Below are 21661 nucleotides of genomic sequence, written 5' to 3'. Positions count from 1 at the left end.
CGCCGGTGGCCCCTGCCCGTGGTGGGGTGTGGGTTGCGCGCCCGGCTGGGCGGGCCCGCCGTGGCGGGGCTGGAGTGGTCTGGCCCTGCTGCCGCTCCCCTGGCACCTGGCGGAGGGGAGGGAGCCGGGTGGGGTGCTGGCCCTGCTTCCGTGGGTTTCAGCTCTCGTTGGTGCTGGTGCTCACGTGGGCCACGTCACCCTCCCTTCACCCTTGTATCGCGCAGGTGAGCGTGCGGTCCGGCGGGCCGGCCGCATCGCGAGGACCAGCCGGCGGCACGCCCAACGCCACGGGCGTCGCGGCCGCCGCGAGCTCGGGGCCGCCAGCCCCTCCTGCGGCCGGGCGACCTCTGGGCCGTCTGCCCTCGCCTCCACCTGCCCCCCGCGGTAAGGCCACCTGAAGAGTCGGAGTTGCCTCGTAGGGCGGGTTCATCTCTTGGCCTCTGGCTTGGTTGGGTCGAAAGGGGAGACGTGCGCGAGGGCTCGGCAGCGCGAGGGCCAAGCCGGCTGAGGCCACTGGAGCGTTCCTTGCGCTTCTTGGATCAGTCGTTCCCATGGGCTGCGTCCTCTGTCCAGCCTGGGCCGGCCCGCTGGGCCCTTGGGTACTGAAGGAAAGAGGATGCCTGCAGAGAGGCAGAAGGAGATCTTCTGCGGAGGCCTGTGGCCCCGAGACCCCCTGCCGGGCCCTGCGCAGGTTGAGGTGGCCCCCTCGGGCACTTGGCCGCCGCTGACCAAGTCCTGAGCTGTCCACAAGCTGCTGAGCAATACCGCGGACTCTGGAAGCAGCCCCGGGGGCGTCTTCCTCAAGGTCGGTCGTGGATGGCTCTCCCTGGCAACTTAGCCAGTGAGCTGAGGCCTGTTTGTATCCATTTCTCTCTGATCAGTGCACTGATGGTTGGAATGATCATCAGACTCTTCTAGGATGGCTCTTAGGCCCCTTGTTCCTTCCTCAGGGTCTTGCTAGAGGGACCACTTCTCCTTTTCTCCTGTCTTGATTTTTCTCAGGTGTGGCACCTGTTTTGGCTTCTCATTTTGTGGACGACGTCTGCCCCCTGGTGGAGGATGAGATGAAGCAGCACGTTGGCGAGGTAAATGCTGGGGTCTTTTTCTATTGCAATTGTTTCTGGAAGCATGCCCCTGTGCTGCAGCAGCATCTTCTTTCCTCCTACAGGCTTAGTGTATTCCATTGCAAGTGTACTGTGTCATTGACTTTAGTGCTAGTAAAAAGCGTTTCCTGGGAGCCAGAAGCCTCCTCCCCTCTCCCCTCTCATCTTTTCTGACCCAGAAGCCTTCAGTCCTTCTGGGCTGAGGACTGCAGGGCTCTCCCACAGTGTTTCTGTCACTTCCACTCGGAGGATGACACAACACCCACTGAAGTCTCCTGGCACAGCCGACTCCTTACCTAACTCCTTGCCATGGTGTTGTTCTGGCTGTGGTTTTTCATTCCTTGTCTGGTTCAGGTTAGTTGGTGAGCCGTTTGTGAACTTCCTCTGTCCTCCTCCTAGGCAGGAAACGCGAGACCCCCATCCCTCCAATTTCATACCGGGTGCTTTGTGCTGTTAGCAATTTTCCTAGATCGCGGGCAACGTCACAGTTCTTGCCGGTGCCATCTCTGTTGGCCAGTGTGCTCTCCTGCGTCCCTCCTGTCGTACTCTAGGTCAGGATCTTCTGAATGGCCTGAGCTGCCTTGTTTTCCGTAGGAGATGGACTGGGCACTGAAGACAGGAAATTTGAACTTCAGGAAAGTGCTGTATGAACTCTTCCCTCCTGTGTCCTTTAGCTTCAGTGTCCAAAAACTAATTATTTTCTTTCCAAAAATATCTATTCTTTTGAAATTTGTCTTGACTATTTCTGTCCTGTATTAAATTGTTTACTTTATTTAATAATTTCCTGTTTATTTTTTCAAGTTTTTTCTCATTTTGAGGATAAACAATTAGATAGTCATCTGTTGGTGGAAAAGAGTTGAGTGTATAAATTTCCTGACAGAATTTTACATCAACTGTAATGAAATGTTTTAATTCATTTCTCATTTTACATCACCGTCACTACGTTGTTCCGTTTTTTCATCTAAAATGTTTGAGGTTCACATATTTTCCTGCAAGATTGACTCCTTTCTTTATCCTTTTTGAATCAAATGTAACTTCACTCCTTTTTATTTTCTCTCCTTCTCATGTAACTGGCCTAACTCTCTGACATCCTCCTTTGCCATTTTATGAGTGGTTTGAATATTTCTCGACCATCAACTTTCTTGGCATCTTGAAATCTTATATCTCGTCTATAATCGACTGACACTATCAACAAGACTGCTAGAAGTAGGGTCAGGAATACATACTCCTCATTGAGCCTGGGATGCATATTTCAGAACATCACCCAAAGACAAGCCTATCTAGGAAAGGGTTCGTGTGTTTTCAGTTGTGCTAGGGATGGTAGGATCATGGGTGGAAGTATGACTCTGTCACTGTCTTTATGTGGGTACCATGCTGACACATGACAAAGCCGTCACAGTGATCAGTGATGTAAGCGGTGAGTTCCTTACTGAATATCATTGTGTTAATGGCCAATGCGGCTTCCCTCAGCATCATCCTGCCCATGGAGGGCCTGGGGTAATGAGGATCCCAACAGTCCCTTCCCACAGTTCAGTCGGAACCAACTGAGTCTTTTAGGGCCAGGAAGGAAGTCTCCTAGCCCCCACACCACCAGGGCCATGAGAGTTGTGGCCGCCATCCCTTTCAAGATGGACGAAGCTTCCCAGGACCTTTCTGCTCACCTCTGAGAAGGAGGCCTGTCCTAGGGAGCAGGTGTGGATCTGGTCAGGCCTCTTTGCTTCATAACATGCGAGATTGACACCTGACCCTTCTAAGTCAGCGCCTTTCCGATACCTACTATGGGGCTTTAAGAATGGTTAGTGGTTACTTTGGAGAAGCATACCGAGTGGGAGCGGCATACCGAGTGGGAGCGGCATGGGGAGCCAGCTAGGCAGGTGGAGATGACCTGAGCATCTTGATCTGGTAGATGGCTCCACAGAGGAATGCACGTGTAAAAGTTTTATCAAGCTGTTTTAAAAGACGTGTGCAATTTAAAATGTGTATTTTTATCTCAATTAAATATTTTAAGATAATTTTTCTAAGGATGGGAAGAGAACAAAGTAGGTAATGCTTAAAAGCAAGTGGTTCTAGTGGCAGTGGTTGCAGAACCTTATGAATATACTGAGAACCACCCATTATACACCTAAAATGGTAAATTTTATGGTATTTGAATAATACCTCAACTAAAAAATTCCAACCCAAAGTGACTGTGTGATCTTTGCAAGTGGTTTAGCTTCTCTAAGCCTCACATCATTTATCTTAAACTCAGCTGTTGTCTTAAAATGGCAGAGAAGAGAGAACAGATATTGGCGACAATTGCTGTCTTGGCTCTAAATGGCCTGGAAGGTTGGACCAAGCCCACCTCTCCGATGACTCTCGGCGTCATAACCCCCTGCTCTGTAGTCTGTGCACGAACTTTCTGAGAGTTCCTCTAGTGCGACCTGCTCCCTCCGCCCAGGACGCCCCCTCACCTGGTGAACTCCTGTTCAGCCTTCAGGTCTCAGGGCAAGCAGGGCTTTCTTAGGGAAGGCTTCCTTGATGCCTAAAAGAAGCTAATTTCCTTTAAAAATGTATCTTCACAGAATCCCAGCCCTTCACTTCAGAGCAGTCACGTGTTTCTTAACAGCGGGGATACATTCTGAGTAATCCGTCGTTAGGCAATTTTGTCATTGTGCAAACATCATAGAGTGCACTTACACAAACCTAGATGGTATAGCCTACTACACACCTAGTCTATACAGCACTGTCCTTATGGAATATGTGGTCCATCGTTGACCAAAACGTCATTATGCGGCACATGAGTGTATTTCAGTTTGTGGCTATATTTTTATTAGAATATTATTAGGTTAAATCTTTTGTTCTGCTATATATAAGCACCATGAGTCAGGGGTTGTGTGTTTTGGCTTACCATGATGTCCTTTGTGTAGAAAAGTGTAGGTTTTCCATCAATATTCATTGAATGGATGAATGAATCGGAAACCTGGACACAGAGATGCAGAGGCCCTTTTACAAATTCTTTCAGCTGTTCCTTACCAGACTTGGAATCTACGCCTCAGCACTTCTAGTTCAAAGTATCAGCAGATCTATGTTTTTAAAATGTTTCAAAGTATCAGAAATGTTGACCTTGTTCACACTTCCATGTGCTACCTGGCTGCACATTAGAGTGGCATCTTAATGCACCTGAAAACCCATGCACTGAGGCACTAATATGATAGGAAATGTAGGAGGCAATCTTCAGCTTTAGAAAGGAAAATCATCCTAGGAAAACCTCATTGACTGTATTAAAATTACAGTCCACGTGCCAGAAAACATATGGCATGAACTTTAGAATGAAACAGGCATTAATTCAGCCTTGAGGCCCCAACACTAGCTATGCGGCATTGGACAAATTACTTCCCCATTTTGAGTCTCCGTTTTCCTTCAGAGAAACTGGGAATAGTAACTGTCTACTTTCTAAGCTTGTTATGAAGTTTAAGTGCAATAAAGTGTAAAAATGAAGAACGTAAGTTACCTGGGAGCAGGGACAATGTTTGTTCTCTGCTGTATCCCCAAGACCTTGAATCATGCCTGGCACGTAGCAGGCACTTAATATTTGTTGAACAAAGATTTTTCAGTCTTGGAGGGAGTTCAGAAAGAGGGACGGGAAAGATTTTTAAAATAGCATAGCTTTTAAAGAAAAGGTCACGTTATCCTACAGCACCAAATTCCCTTTTATATTTAGGAAATTGAGAGTCTTTTTTTCTTTTTTCTAAAACATGCTGATACAATGGGGAGTAGGATGCAGAGGAGTAGGATGCAGAATTTGCATGAATGTTTCAGGTAAAATTGGAGGCTTCCAATAGATTTTACGCTGGAGGAAGCTGCTTGAGCCAAGCCTTAGAGCTCGGGGAGGCCAGAACATTGCCCTCCCTCACCAGAGGCAGTGAGATGAGCAGCTCTGGGCAGCATATGAGTCTTATATCTCCTAGCATGGAATGCTCAGGTCTTCATGTTTTGGGCCTATGACCAAGCCAGGTCGCAGTTATCTGGCTCCCTGTGACAGTTATCCTCCATGCCAAGGGAAGATGTGACCCTCCAAAACATGAGACTTGAGGACCTGGGTCCCCCGTGCCTGGCATCTGCTCAGAAATCTTAGAGGAACTGTTGATCCTCCAGGTATCTCATGGGGCCAGCAGAAGTGGAGAATGCCCTGGCGGAGCTCTCAGCTTGCCTAGCCCCACAGGCCCAGTTTGAGGGGAGGGGAGGATGAGGACACAGAGGTCATCATGTCTGTGTGTGGGCGCTGGGAAGGCAGGTGCAGGGGAAACTTCCAGGCCATGTCAACCCAGCCTTGGAGGTAGGGTGGGGTAGGGGTGGGAGGTGGGGGGGCGGGGGACAGGGGCAGGGTGCCCGCCAGTTGGTGTGCATGTGCACTTACACTGTGTGGTCACCAGGAGGCACTGTGGCCTCATCTGTGACTGAAACTGCTGCTGGTGCTGGTGCTGCTGATGACATCCAGTACTTAATGAGCTCTTATGTGCCCCCTCATCTATCCCTTACAGCAACCTAATGAGTTCAGGACTCTTATTATACCCTTTTTATAGATAAGGAAACAGAGGCCTAAAGAAGTTAAATAAGTTGCCCAGATGCCACAGCGGTGGAATCAGAATGGAGATCTAAGCAGTCTGGCTCCAGAGCATGCATTCATTGACTCTACAGGTGTTTACTGAGCATCTTCCGTATATGAGGCTCTGTGCAATTAATAATGTAAAAATAATAAATCACCAATGCTTCTTAAATACCCACTGGCCTTCAGCCAAAAACATACAATAAGAGTAAATATGGATATAGGAAAAAATATATACATAGGAAAAATGATAGGAATAATGATAAATTTAAACTAGCCAGATGTCTCATATGCATTATCTCATGGAATCTTTACAGAAACCCTGTGAAGAATGAACCTTACTGCCCCCATTTCACAGAGAAAGAAACTGGGGTTAAGAGAGCTTAAGTAAGTTTCCACGGTGTAGAGTGGAGATTGGAAGTCCTGGGACTTGAGCCAGGTCCCATCCTTTTCCAAAGCCGCCATGCGCTTAACCACTGTCGGCTCAAAAGTCAACTTCTCTTTCCTTTCCTTCATGAACATTTACTTTTCAAACCATATAAGTGGTTGGCACTCAACCTGAGCCCCCCATCTGGTTCTGCGCTGCAGGGGGTGAAGGCGTTTATTGTCCTTACCCCGTAGTTCCCGTCCCAGGACTGAGACCAGCTCACCAAGGAGCAGCAGCAGCACGTGAAGTCAGGGACAACCCCATAAAGCATCTGAGGAAGGTGACAAGCGCTAATGGATGGGGCTGGTCCCCCTGAGTGGTTCACAGTGCTCTGCTCCCCAAATCTCATAGGATAAGAGAGTGAAGGTTAGGTAGCCAACAGTACTAGCCTTTTCCTCTGGAGGAAAAGCAGTATTTAGCACAGGCTGCTAACAGGAGGGGCCTTTGGTTGTATCATTATGGCCTTTAATGGCTGCACACTTTCAAGGCACTGGTTTCCAAAGGACAGATGCCCCTGGGAGATGATGCTGCTGATTATGTTGAGCACGGGGCCTCAGCACATGACTTCTTCTTGTCCTTATTACAGTCTTTGGACAATGGCATGGACATTCTCATTTTAATGAAGGAAACCAGCTCAGTGTCACACAGCTGGAAAGCAGCACAGCCGGGTCTTGAGCCCAAGGCTCCTGGCCTGGCCTTCAGGGGCCATGAAGGGCTCCCCTGCATGGGAGGCTCACACTGGCTTTGCGGAGCAAGCGCTTCCTTGGCTGCAGGAAGGATATCCCCTGTTCCCGGCCCCCAACCTCTGTCACTTCTCCTTCTCCCCCTCGTCCCTGCTGGAGCTATGATCAGGGTGACCCTGGCGCCCTTCATGGAAGTCCCCAGTCCCTTACAGGCTGGGCCTCTCTTCCGTTCACTTCTAGGCTAGTCTGACTTCCACACCTTCTGTACTGGTCTCTCCTTGTGTAACCAGGTCAGCCCACCTCTGGGGTTCTTTAGGCAGCCAACAGCATCTAAACAGAATTTCATGTGCACTATTGTTTTGTTGTCCTTGTTTTGTTTTTAATCATTTCTTTATATTTATGGTAAAAGACATTGATTTTCTATAAAGTGATAGAATATTTCCTGTTTGCTATAAATTTACATAATAATAAAAAGTGGTGGGATTTGAAGCAATGATTTTAAGCTGCTATGGGCCTGAATGAGTTGGGGAAACTGTGCACAATCATGCAGAACAGCACCTCAGGGAGCTCAGGACGGGGCCCAGGAGAGATGATCTCCAGTGGGGTTTGTCCTAGTCACCTGGGTCCCTGGGCCCCTGCCCGCCTATGTGGCTCTCCCCACCCATCACTCCTGGTGCTGCCAAGCTCTCTGGGTGTTGTCCCCAGTACCCCCCAGGAGAGAAGCTGATGAACTTTCTCTCTTAAAATCCTCAATTTCCTGGAAATCGGGAGATCAATCATGAGAGTCAGCTTGGATTTTCCCCCACTGAGGTTTGTAAGGTAAAGCCATGCTAACAGGTAGCAGGGTGACAGATAAGTGACATGTTCACCACTGTTTCAGGTGTGAAGATGTCCGTTTAATCAAGGATGATTCAGAGATCATACAATCTCATCACACAGAGTGGAATTCCCAGGGCAGATGGAGATGTATTTTATTGCCGTAATGTTACGATCATTGTCATTCATTTCCAATATAATCTTTGACTCTTATTGTTTTGTTTTTTCTGAGGAAGATTGGCCCTGAGCTAACATCTGTTGCCAATCTTCCTCTTTTTGCTTGAGAAAGACTGTCACTGAGCTAATGTCTATGGCAATCCTCCTCTATTTTATGTGGGATATTGCCACAGCATGGCTTGATGAGCAGTGCTAGGTCCATGCCCGGGATCTGAACCTGTGAAGTGTGGGCCGCAGAAGCAGAGCACATGAACCTAACCACTAGGCTACTGGGCCAACCCTTGACTTTTATTCCTAAGGGTACTTCTCAATTCCCAAACTTATGGAAATTTCTAGTCTGTGTTTCTATCATGGATTTACAGCACAATTACATTGTAATCTGAGAACATCCTCTGTGGGATTTCATTTCTCTGAAATATATTGAAATTGGCTTTATATCCAAATAGGTTTAATATTTATTTAATTTTTGTAAATATACCACATGTGCTTGAAAATAATGTATACTCCACAGTTGTTTGGTGTAATAATTTCTCTCTGTATATATTTCTATCAGGCTAAGATGCTTTGCTGTTCTAATCTTCTGCATCCCTACTGATGTTCTGTCTGCTTAGTCTGTGAATTGCTGAGAGGGAGGGTAACAATCTCCTACTCTGCTTGTGTATTTGATTCTTTTTGCAGTTTCGCCATCGTTTGTTTTATATGGTTTGCAGCTGAGACTGACTGTGGGGAAACCTGCAGTGTTCCAGAAAGAAGGGGGTTGAGTGGGAAGGACCAGAATCACAAGGTCCTGGAAGGTTCCAGAGAGGAACTGTCGTTAGGATCGTGTGTGGTGGGGCATCAGGTCAGGGAGGGGTGTTCTAACAATGAAGTCATATGGGGTCCACTGTGATGGAACGGGGGAAGGCAGGAGATTGGTCAAGAGAGAGTACCACAGTCCCCACTTATCTGAGGGGGAGACGTTCTAAGACCCCCAGGGGATGCCTGAAACTGTGGATAGTACCAAACTCTATGTTCTTTCCTATGCATGCATACCTGTGATAAAGTTTAATTTATAAATTAGGGCCAGTAAGAGACTAACAACAATCACTGATAATAAAATAGAACGATTATAACAATGTACTGTAATAAAAGTTGTGTGAATGTGGTTTCTCCCTCGAAGTATCTTATTGTACTGTACTCGCCCTTCTTCTTGTGGTGACGTGAGATGATACAATGCCTACCTGATGAGGTGAAGTGAGGTGAATGCCATAGGCATTGTGACATGACATTAGGCTATATTGACCTTCTGACCATACTCGGAAGGAGGATCATTAAGCCATGACCGTATCGATGGTTCGATGTCAGGAGCAGACTATGTCGATGGCTTGGGATCCAACAAAGGGATGATTCATGCCCTGGGTAAGACACAGCAGGACGGTGAGAGAGTCCATCACGCCACTCAAAACAGTGCACAATTTACAACTTATGAATTGTTAATTTCTGGAATTTTCTATTTCATATTTTTGGGCCACAAGTAACTGAAACCAAGGAAAGTGAAACCGTGGATAAGGGGCACTACGCTATAAAGCATCTGGGTTGCTAAGGCTGCACCCAACAGGAGAAGGCTCAGAGGAGGCTCATCTCCTCCAGCTGCTCCTGAGAGTCCACTTCACCTGTCCTGTGTCCCACTGACCTGCTGACCTACTGACCTCTCAGGCTTGGTCTGCCCTGTCTCCCCCCACCCCTGCCAGACCTTTGCCTACCCAACTCCCCACCTTTTTGCCACACCCCTCCCTGTCCCCATACTCCTCCCTGGCACCTTGAGTGCCGCCTGAGAGAACCAGGACATGGAGGCGCAGAGGCTGCTCTTCCTCTTGCTGGGGTCTCCTGGTCACCGAAACTCGACAGAGAGTAAACCTCGGACATCAGTGGTTCCTTCCTTTTCATCCTGCTGCTTCACACTGTGGTTTAAATAACAGCTTCTTTGGATTTCTTTGAGGGGAACTCGGTCCTGTCTGCCAACAGGGGACCTAAGTGCAGGTTTCTTGAGCAGCCTGGCCAGGCTCTGGCCCCTGCTGTCCTCGTCGAGTTCTGGGTCAGCCGGCTCTGCTTGTTTTAGGAGCAATACTGTGAAATACACAGTGAGTTCTGGCTCGCCACTCTAAGAGTTGTGTTTTTGACTAGTTTTGATTCTCATAGTTTTAACCATAGAACATGCAAGATTCCTCTCTTATGCAAATCTTTTATGCAGTTCAGAAATCTGACATTATCTGCCCTGATTCAAAATAAAAATGAATGTTGAAAGAAAATATTATCAATGATTTTAGAGGTTCGGTCTTAAGGGTATTCTATACTTAATTTTTACTGGTAGATTAATTCAAGTGTAGTTATAATAGTATCTGCCTATCTTAGTTATGCTCATATCTATATATACTTCTCTTGTTTATAGTTTGAATATAGAATTTTAATTTTTTCCCATTCATTCATACAGGATTGGGATTTTTTTGGATATTTTTCAAAGAATTACACCCAAGCATTTCATGCATGCCCACACTTAAATCCCCAGGTAAGTTTGTAATTTATTTATTTATTTTTGTCAATTACAAACTGGCTTAGAAATTCATAAGTTAAATTCTGTTAACTAACTTTTTTAAATGTTTGTAAGTTTTTTTCAGGAAAATAAAAACCTCTAACACTTTGTAAATCCATTTTTTTTTCTGAAACTAGATGGAGGAATAAGTGGTGTAAAAGATGCACCACTTATTTCAAGAATATAATTTGTTGAATTTTGATATATGTGTACAGCCATGCAGCTATCACCACGATTAAGATAATAAACATATTGAACACGTCTAAAAGGTTCCTCATGCTCCTTCGCCTCCATCTGCCTTCACCCCCTTTTATTCCCACACGCGTTACCTTCAGCCACTGGTGTATAGTCTATAGATTTTTATGTAGTGGAATCATATAGGATTATTTTTAAAAACCTGGATTCTTCAGGTCAGCAATATCATTTCAATGTTTACCCATAACATTTTGTATACTCATAGTTTGTTCCTTTTCATTGCTGTATAGAGCTCCTTGATATGGGATATACCACAATTGACTCATTCTCTACCTGAAAAAAAGCCATGGGGCTGGTTATTTCCCTTTGGTCACGCCCCTTAAAACATAACCCTGGAGTAGCACCTCTGCAGGACTGTCCAGTGTGTACTTGGAGTTTGCAGTTCCATGATGAACTGGTTGAGAAAAAAATCCAATTGGGAATGTGCTAAAATTTTTTTAAATATCTAGTACATTAATAACAATTATTTTTGGAATTCTCGTTCAATAGAACAATCACTGACGTGGCATTTTGGTCTTGCTAATTACCACCAACATTTTATTATGGGGATTTTCAAACACACAGCAACATTGGTTCCCTAACATTTTACTAAACTTGATTTATCATGTATCTACCCATACATTTCTCTACCCATCCATGAGTCCTTCTTATTTTTGATGTATTTCAAATTAAATTGCAGCCATCAGTATATTTCTTCCTAAATATTTCATCATGCCTGCCAGTAACTAGAGTTCAATATTTATTTACATATATTTTTATTTTAATATAAAACTACATAGAGTGAAATATACAAATCTGAAAATACATTCACTGAGTTTTGACAAATATATATACCAGTATATTCCAGCTTCATTCGATATAGAATATTACTGTCTTCCCAGAATGTGCCCTCACTCTCCTCCCAGTCAATCCCTGCCCTCATTGTAGGTTAATTTTGCCTGTTCTAAAATTTCATGTAAATAAACGCGTGCCGTATGTGCTCTTTTGTGCCTGTCTTATCCTGTTCAGCACAGTGTTTCTGAGATTCATTCATGTTGTTGCATGAATTAGTAAATAATTCATTCCCTCTGAGCCATATTCTTTTGAATGAATACTTCTGTTTGTTTAAAGACAGCATTTGGAACTAAGGTATCTAGTTTTCAAGAACATACAGTTAAATCTAGAGCAATCAGTGCAGAACAGTTCTCAGGAGCAGTTTGCACATGCTAAGTGGAAATCTTTGTCTTTATTTACATTAAATGTAATAGAATTAAAATCTAAGATCTTAGAGGAATTACACATATTTGTACCATATACATTATCACCACTTTTGTTTATACGAGCCTCAAAAGTTGATTATTTCTGATTAAAGTCATATTTTTCTTGACTTTATGTTTTTTGTCTTATGTTGATCTTTAAGTGATAAAATTCAAATTATCAAAAGAAAGTTGTGATTCAGAGAGATGCTGGCCCAGCATTAGACACAGGAACTGGTAGGGTCCCAGGTGAACTGGAAATTGAGCTCTGCTTCAAGATGCCCACAGTCACAGGGCCTGACAACACTGCCAGCCACTAAAGAAACGTGCGAGTGCCAGTTCTGATCTTTTCTGAAGCAGTGGAATCCACTGGGGATATCTGAGGGGCGTGGTCACCTCTTAGACACTACTTTAGAACAACGAATCTTTGTGACTGCTATATGTTCAATTTCTTTGAGACTTTCTATTATTTCATTTACTTATGTTAACATTATTTTTATTCCACCTATTTGATATTCTGCCCAACCATTTCCATCCTGGCCCTGAATTTTATGTTTTCTTTGGCAGCTTGTCGTTATTACTGCCTACCTGCAAATTGCTCTATTGGCCATTTACTGCTGGAAGAAGCTCTTCGCTGTGAGTATATTACAGTACTTTGTAGGTAGACTTTGATTCCTAAATATGCAGGGGTTTTTTATAGTCACTGGGCCTTTCATTTGTTTCCTTTCAGATTATTAACAAGAATACAAATTAATGTTTGAAACTGAAGCAACCTTGTAAAATATTCTAATCTTTTTTAGTAAAGAACTCAGTAAACAACTATAAACTCCATAAGAAAACTTCAAGCTTGAAATCCTTTCTATCAAAAAGAAATAATAAATTTTAATTGCTTGATAGGCTCTTTCATACACTGTTAGAGAATTGTGAAGTCTCGTAACCATTCTTAGATACAGGTTAATAGTATGTATCTGAAACCTTAAAAATGTTCATTTTCTTTTCTTGAGTATAATTCCACTTCTCATAATCCACCCTCAGGAAATAACCAGGCATGCAGTTAAAGATCTTGTATGAAGATATTTAATAGGACAGTATTGATTATAGTGAAAAGATAGCAGCAACCTAAATGATACTTAGTAGGAGAATTGTTAAATTATTGTACATCCACACAGTGAAATGCAGTCGGCCCTCTATATGTGCAGGTTCTGTATCCATGGATATGGAGGACCAAGTAAGGGATCTGAGCATCCTCTGATTTTGGTATCTGCTGGGGGATGGATACCAGATTGCTGGAACCAATCTCCTGAGGATACTGAGGGGTGACTGTATCGGGCAGCTTTTAAAATTTGTATGTTTCAAAGACATTTCAGGAAATGGACAATGCTATTGTCAAGTGGAAAAACCAGAAACCATGAGTTTCTATACACTGTAGTTAAAAATGTATATGCTTCTATGTATACCTAGAATGAAAAAAATTGCTACATGAAAACACCATAGAATGATAAGAAAAAGTGCTTATCTTTAAGGGACAAGGTAATTTTTAACATTTTTTCTAATGCATCTGTTTGCAAAATTTCCTGACTTGATTATGTACTATGGTGCTTAGCAAATTTCTTCTTCTTTGAAAAGCATTTTACTCACCAAACATGTATAACAATCTTTTATCAATAGACCAGGAGGAAACTCGGAGACATGGTTAGACGAAGACCAACCTTAGGGCCTAGTTAATTGATGTGCGTAACTCACCTTAATGAAGTGAAATGGTTTCTGACACCAGGCAAATATTCACATTTTGTCATATTCGCTTGTCTTCCCACACATTCATGTCCGAGGCATCCTTGGACTTGATTTATATTTTAAGTCCTTTTAATATGTTAATTGTGGAGGGCAGGACGTGACTATATTTGGTGATGGTCCCAACCAATGCCTCAGTTATCTAACATAACTGGGAACAAATTGTTCTGCATAAATGAGCTTTGCAGATGACTGAAACTGATGAGTTAAAGCGGCAGAGTTTTAGGTACAAAAGTTCTAAAATTGAGAACAGATTTCTGGACTTCATAATTGTAATGGACCTATCATTGTAAATGAATTTTTCCCCATGCATATTGCTTGGGAAATTCCTTGAAAGCAAACGTCTTTCTCCTGGGTTCCTGGGATATCTTCTTCCCCCTCGCCCAAGGAATTCCTTCAGAAGAAAGAGAATCAGAGTACAACAGAGCTTGGAGCGGGAGAAGGGGAAAGCACTTCATGTTCCCACTGCTTCTCTTATCTGAAACGCCCCTCTGCTCTGATTTTCAGGAGACTGTTGTCTTGATCCTGATCCTGCCCCTCAGCTGAATTACTTGACTCTTGAATCCTCCTCCTTCCTCTCAGTTGCCATTCATCGCTCCTCCTGCTTGTCACTGCCTGTGGGTAGGGTGTCATCAGGTAGAGGAAGCTCACTGTCTGCTGAGCAGGATGCAATGTTAGAGGAACATCCTTGACTTTCCCGTTGGCCTTCTCTGGATGCATTTCCCGTGATAACATATTATAAGTGGTGTTTCGATACTGCAATGATATTCTTGTCAAGTTTTTCAGGCTGAACTCAGCATCTGATGACCATTTATAACTTTTGATCGGGGAAATATGTTCTAGAGGCCAAGAAAGTGTGTCTTTCCATGTTGTTTAATTGGGGCCCTGCCTGGGTTTCACTGAGCTGTAATTCAGTGATGTCTTCAGGAGATGACTCAGGTTTGGGAAGACTTTTTGCTTTTTCTGGAATGTTAGCTCTCATTACGTTGTTGCTTGTCCATTTTCTCTAGCTGTCTCCCACTCCATTTCTAATTTGACAACCTTTGTCGTTAGTGATCTGGGAAAGATATAGGACCTGATTTGTTAGAATTGTTTGTCAGTTCAGTGAATAGTCAACACTGAATAAAAGATTTCTAAGGTGTTTCTGGTGAGTGAAAAGGCATGTGTTAGTCCAAAAGTTTTGCCTTTACTTTTGTTTTCTTGGAGGCTTTGAAAACAGTCCTTGATTCTGGACTTTATTATGGCTCTTGGCATTGACAAACAGAATGCCAGGTAAATGGTGCATTAGCATATTAATGTTAAAATGCCTGCCATTTCCATTATTAAAGTGAAGTAGATTGGTGTGCATTTAGTAGAACATAACTAGAGCTTTTGTTCCAAAATAAGATATTTACTTTAATTCTCTTTATTAGAGATGGTTTATGAAATATCACCAATTAAATAGGAAAATCTTTCTATTGATTATAATTCTATGAATTTATTTTGCTGAACTACAACATTATTATAATACAATTGGATTACAATTTTGACTGTATGGTCAGGAACTGTAGGTTTGTTTTAAAAATGACATGTTTTTACATCAATTTTGCTTCTCCTTCTTCTAGGAATGCCCTCCGGTGCATGAAGGTAAGATTTCAGGCTTCTGTTTTCCTTGTAATATTTTCTCAAGACAGATGTTTGATGTGGGTTCTAATTCAGCTAGAAGTAAATCCATTGACTTCTCAGGTCTGGTTGGCCTCTTAACTCGACAATTTTACTACTCCTGGTTTGCAGCCCAAATGAAGACATAGACTGAGTTGCCACCTATTGAAGTGGGAGACCGAGAGGAGGAACAGATCACATGAGTAGTGAGAAGGGGAGGAGTTTAACTCTGATTAGAAATGTTTAGGAAGCCAGTGATGACATGAGTCTGAAATTTGGCCGGAGTGCTTTGACCTAACAATTGGGGGAATGTAAAGATGATCGAGATTCTATATGAGCCTATCAAGAAGCTTAAGGCTTAGAGAAGAACCTAACTACTGCCAGGCAAAGTGTGTGTCACAACAGAGGTTGAAACCATGTGTTCTGAGTCTTCAGTGGAAGGAGCCCCTAAAGCCAGTGGAGAATGAGGCAAAGTGAATAGGATGCAAAGTGGGGCTAATGCATTCTGCATCGGCTTCGTAGACTGTGACGATTAAGTGATGCTGTCTGTTGAGAACCAGGGTGGCTTTCGGGCACACAATAGGCCCTTAAAAGCTGGTGTCTCTTATGGTGACTAGAGCATTGGTGGTAGGGAGAAGTGTGGCCTCAGGGCAGCAGAGCTGTCATGTCATGCAAATAGAAGATAAGTTTGTACTTTGGGGTCAAACAGTAGAATTAAATGCCTGTCAGAAGATTCTGGAATCCTGGGTCATGTTCTAGGTGCTTTATACGTGTCATCCACCTGTAAGGTGAGTGTTTCATGTGTGTTGTTTACCTATATGGTGGGTGGTAACATTTGCATCTTTGTGGTGATATATCTTGTGACTTAAAGAAATTGTGAGTTATCCAGGTCCTGTAATGATCAAGTGGTAAAGCTGAGACTGTACTCAAGTGTATTTGATTCCAAAGACCTTGTCCTCCTGAGCCACCCACCCTGGTTCTCATGAAAGGGAATCTGCTGGGTCGCAGAAAGGCATTGGAGGCCTTTGAGTAGCCAGTCAAGTGACATTTAGAAGAATCTCTTGGGATAATTTTTTTTTGAGGAAGATTAGCCCTGAGTTACATCTGCTGCCAATCCTCCTCTTTTTTTGCTGAGGAAGACTGGCCCTGAGCTGACATCCATGCCCATCTTCCTCCACTTTATATGTGGGATGCCTACCACAGCATGACTTGACGAGCGGTGTCATGTCCGCACCTGGGATCCGAACCGGGGAACCCCGGGCCGCCGAAGTGGAACATGCACACTTAACTGCTGCACCACCGGGCCGGCCCCTCTCTGGATAATTTTAAAGGCCAGGTGGAAGTAGGGGAAACCTGTAGGAAGTCAGGTGTTTTGTTTTCTTTTCATTTTGAGTTTTGTTTTTTGGGTTTTTTTCTTTTTTAAATTTTTTAAATTTATTTTTATTTATTTAATTTTTTTTGAGGAAAATTAGCCCTGAGCTAACATCTGCTGCTAATCCTCTCCCCATTTTTTTTTTTTTTCTCTGAGGAAGACTTGCCCCGAGCTAACATCCATGTGTGTCTTCCTCTACTTTATATGTGAGACGCCTGCCACAGCATGACTTGACAAGAAGCACATAGGTCCACACCAGGGATCCGAACCAGCAAATCCCGGGCCACCGAAGTGGAATGTGTGAACCTAACTGCTGTGCCACCGGGCCAGAGCCTTGATTTTTGTTTTTTAACACGTTTACACTGATCTATTTATTGTATTTGGTAATTCGAGGATGGAATATAAGTACATCAGTTGCTTGATTTTTCGCTTGTTTCTCCTCTGGTGATGACAGGGCTGTTTGAACTGTTCATATTTTCTAAGAATATTGCTTAATGATGGGATGTTAGACTAAGACATTTTATTGTGTTTCCCCATCTTTGAAAAAAGGTTAAATAGGAATCTCATTGAAATAGGGTTCTTACTTCCATATTTGTTTCCTACATTTGAAAGGCCACTAACTAAGCCTTGCTTTCTTCAGGGACCATAGTCCCGCTGAAAAGTTATTTATACTTATAGTGCCAATAACGTGCTTTTGCTGTTGACGTATTGTGGTAATTTAATTTTATTGGTTTTAGTAATAATCTTAGAAATGGTTTTCATCTCTTTATGATTAATTTGCATCACCTTTCAAGGGAGATAAAGCAATGCATGCAGGACATAGCCTATTTAAAAACAGACATAGCCACGCATGAGAAAAAGGTATAATCATCCTTTGATTTTTCTTTTCATGGCTTCATGTTGAAGTAATTCCACTTTCTTCTATTTCACTTCTTTTGCTGTCTCTTCCTTCATCCTAGTGTCCCGTTTCATTACATTGTATAACAGTCTAAATTCCAAGCAAGCATCTTAGAAAGCACCACTTTACTTATTTTAGTAAGGACTTACCCACGGGAGACAGGTTCTGCTATCACTATAATTAATATTCTTGACTTCTGAATCCTTTATCATATATTTCTGTAGATCAAAGAAGCAAAGCCTAAAAGAATTGAGGGTAAAAATCTCTTCTTTTCCTAGATTACACTTTAAAAACAGAAGTACAAGTAATGGGTAACTATGACTAATGTCTGTTTGTTTTGTTGAAGAATAACCTCGAATCACTTGAACGCACTAATGAAATCCTTAATAGCATCATTCAAAGTATACATGTGAAGTTGCAGTCAGATAGAGACCGGAACATCAAGAGTCAGGACTTGGTGGGGCTGGTCTGTAGCCTAGTGGTTAATAACAGTGTGCTCCGCTTTAGTGGCCCAGGTTCAGTTCCCAGGTGTGGACCTACACCACTCATCAGTGGCCATGCTGTGGCAGTGACCCACATGCAAAATAGAGGAAGATTGGCACAGATCTTAGCCCAGGGAGAATCTTCCTCAAGCAAAAACAGGAAGATTGGCAACAGATGTTAGCTCAGGGTGAATCTTCTTCAGCAAAAAAGAAAAAAAGAAGAATCAGGACTTGGGAAAGTTTTGCTACTAAGCTATGACCCTAATTTGGCTTTTGAGACTTTTCGTTCATTGGATGAATTGAGCCCTGCATTCCTCCATGCTGTTCACTGCTGTTTCAAGTACTAATACCACAATGCCTTTTTAAATTTAAGGACTTAGGAAGAATTTTTTTTTGTTTTTACATCCTTTATCATTCAGCTCTCCCTCCCCTCCAAGAAACATAGAACTGAGAAATTGTAGGAGAGAGTATTGGAGACTTCTAGCCATGTTGAAAAGTCCTATCCCTCTTAATGTGGAGCAGAGAACTTTCAAGGTGAATCTGGTGACAATATTTACCTTCCACTACAAAAGGCTGTTCATTTGAGCTGTTTGGCTGCAAGATTTGTGACATTTGTGTTTGGCTTCAAGGCAGTGACATGTGTGATGACAATAATGTATTGCCTGGGATGGCCATTCCCAGCAGGGCAAGCAGCTTGAGCAGGGAGTGTGAAGGCAGCGTGAGGTCCATGCAGAGCCACTGCGTGTTTTCCAGTCACACAAAGCGAGCAATGCAGTTATCCTCACCAAGTTGTCACTGTTGCCAGACAGCCCTTGGTTCATAATCTAAATAGAGGTTCTTATTTCCCTTGGGTTTCTGAAAGTTCTTGATCTGTGTGACAGAAAAAAATCCCTGGAGGTTTGGAGATTTTACTTGGTTCTTTCAGGATGCTATGTCTGCCTGGGATTATCGTGCCCGCGTGAGATTGAGAGTGCAGACAGGATCTAGATCAGCCGAGCGGCTGCCTTGGCCTTCAGTGAGTCGGACTCTTTGTGGGGGATTCAAGGTTGATCAGCAGCCACCCCTGCTGGACCCCTCTCACCACATCCCTGCATCCTCCAGTCACCACCCCTGACTGTCAGCTTTGCATCTCCCCAAACTTACCACACAGTATCCCAATTCTTTGCCTGTGTTCCCGCTGTCTCAGCCCCTAATACCAGCTCTCAGTGGGGCCTACTCAGAGCCTCAGCCCCGTTGTCTGTGAGAGGGGGTAATACTGGCTTCTGAGGTCATTGTGAGGAAGACAAGACTAAGTACATAATGAAAGTGTCTTGCAAAATGGCTGGGACATGTTGGCACTCACCATTCTCACTATTCAAATGAAAATATCTCCACACAGAAGATTATCAGAAGATGGTCACTGAAGTACATTCAACTAAACTAAGGGCGTAAGAGCTCAGGCCCAGAGATGCACAATCCTTGTTTGAAAGATAAGGCAAAGACCCCCCCCCCACCTTTTTCCTAGTGAAATTCAGGAACTTCCAGTCAAAAAAGGAAAGATAATTTTGAGAATATGTGAGTTCAGAGATCTATACCTGAGATCCAAAGGCAATTATTTTCCATTAAATATGCAGCCACACAGTAAAGTGCTCATCAGAAGCCACAGATATATTACAGAAGACAAATGTATACAGGACAAAATAAGATCACATTGAAATAACCTCAAATCTTTTTGCCTTACAGGACGATGATTTTGAAAGAGGAGTCTGAGCCGTGATAAAAAGGCTATGGCAATTGATTATGGTTTTCCCTACCCAATCCTGCCCCCTCCACTTTTATCTTTCTTATTGTCACCCCTAATACACCCTTTATGGTTCTAACTCAGTGTCAGCGTCTGCTTTTTGGAGGACCAACCGACTCACTCCAGGGAGCGTACACAGTGTGAGTCTTGTACGCGCAGTTCAAAAACAGGCAGAAACCATGGGAATGAGGCAGAAGCAAGGTTACTTTGGGAGGGGTACTGTTGACTGCGAGGGGCCTGAGAAGTCCTTCTGTGGTGGTGGACACATCCTACATCTGGATCTGGCTGTGGTTGTGTTTGTTCAGTCAGCAAATACTCACGTGGTGCCTGCCAGTCCCAGGGGTGTCTGGTGATCAGAGAGACAGCTATCTGTCCCCAGGAAGTGGCCGATTTCTGATGGTGGGGAATAGATGAGGAACCGGGAGTGGCTCCGGGAGACCAGTGAAGAGGCCCTGCGGCAATCCAGGTTTTGTGCCCTTCACTCAACTTGCCAGCTGCCCCCCAATAGCACCAAGTCCAGGAGGCTTTGTGGGGAGTTGATGGAAGCACAGTTTTTTGTAAGTCCCATGAGGTCCCATAATCCTCCCATGATTTCCTTATTGAGGGATGGGCAGGGCAGGCATCAATGGCATGGGACCCCCCACATACCTCAAGGAGAAGGTGCTGGGGTGGAAACAGCTGGCTCCCTCCAGGTCCCCCAATCCAATCCATTCTGCCCCCGCAGCCCCTGGAGGCTGAAGGGCCCTCCCTCCTTCCAAGCAGGAGTAAGTGGCCAGCCCTTCATCAGTTCTGGGGTTGAGACCAGACCAAAAGGTCAAGGTCTGACTGTGCACATGCTGCCCAGGAGTGGCTTGGAACAACGGCACAGCAGTAAATCTCAGCATGAGCAGACTCTTAACCACATTCTCATTCACTGTGAGCAGAACCTGGGCCAAAACATGGCAGGGAGGGTGTGGAGGCGAGGGTGGTGGTCTCTGTGGTCCTGGACAGGACTGCAGTGGAGCAGAGGGTGTGAGGGCCTGGGGAGAGAGACAAGAAAGAGACAGGCAGGGGGAGAGTGAGTGATGTCGGGGGCGGGGGGTGGTTAAGTCCTAGAGAGCAAAGGGAAGTCAGAAGGAAACAGAACTAGAGAGAAGCAGAGACAAGAGGAAGCAAGGAGGAAGCGGGGGAGCTGGGCTAGGGTGGGTGGAAGGGGAGCAATGGGCTAGGCTGGAGTGGCTCTGTGAAGGGGCCCAGAGTGGAGGGGGCAGAAAGGCAAGAATCTCGGGCTTCAGGGTTCTGCGAGCTCCAAGGCTCCGACCTCCCTGGGGCCGAGATCTGCAGGGGCCATCACACTTGGGAAGATGGGTACTTGCCATTATTCCTGGGCTCACTGCGTTTAGCCTCTGGGTCAGTCACTTATAGGGTTGACTTTCAGGAGAATGTGCTGCCGCTTGGCGGTAAACTCCAGAGCCTGCCCTGTGGGGAGCTGACCCTGAGCAGTCTTCCTCACAGCTCCTGAGCTCGTACTGCGTTTCCACCCACCCCAGCCGCAGCTGCATTATGTTCTAAAACCAGGTGCGGGGCACTGTGCTGCCTCCAAGGTCCCATGCCTGGTACTGGCAGAGATGGGATTGAATCCCATCCAGGGTGCTCAGGCGTCAAGGACACTTTATCTCCTCCTACTGTCAGTCAGAAATGCTTCCTACCCTAATGAGTTGGGACCAAGGCTCTGATTAATATTAGGGAAAATGTATTGAGGTTTCCCTCTGAGCAGTATAATGTGCCCAGAGAAAAAAATCTTCATGTGTGTTATCGTATTTACCCAGCACTCCCCATATCCCATTTTAGGGATGAGGAGCCAGAGG

General features: G+C 44.4%; 1 long non-coding RNA gene across 1 annotated transcript; it reads left to right on the top strand.

The window, feature by feature from the left end:
• Positions 1-1021: 1021 nt before the first annotated feature.
• Positions 1022-19890, top strand: LOC123276900 (uncharacterized). Its single transcript, XR_011494018.1, has 5 exons — positions 1022-1085; positions 10262-10336; positions 12418-12486; positions 15246-15267; positions 19757-19890. It is a non-coding gene; the product is annotated as an uncharacterized lncRNA (long non-coding RNA).
• The last annotated feature ends 1771 nt before the right edge of the window (positions 19891-21661 follow it).

The sequence above is a fragment of the Equus asinus genome, chromosome 14, assembly GCF_041296235.1.
Source record: "Equus asinus isolate D_3611 breed Donkey chromosome 14, EquAss-T2T_v2, whole genome shotgun sequence".
Classification (NCBI taxonomy): Eukaryota; Metazoa; Chordata; class Mammalia; order Perissodactyla; family Equidae; genus Equus; species Equus asinus.
This window is presented reverse-complemented; position numbering and strand designations above follow the sequence as displayed.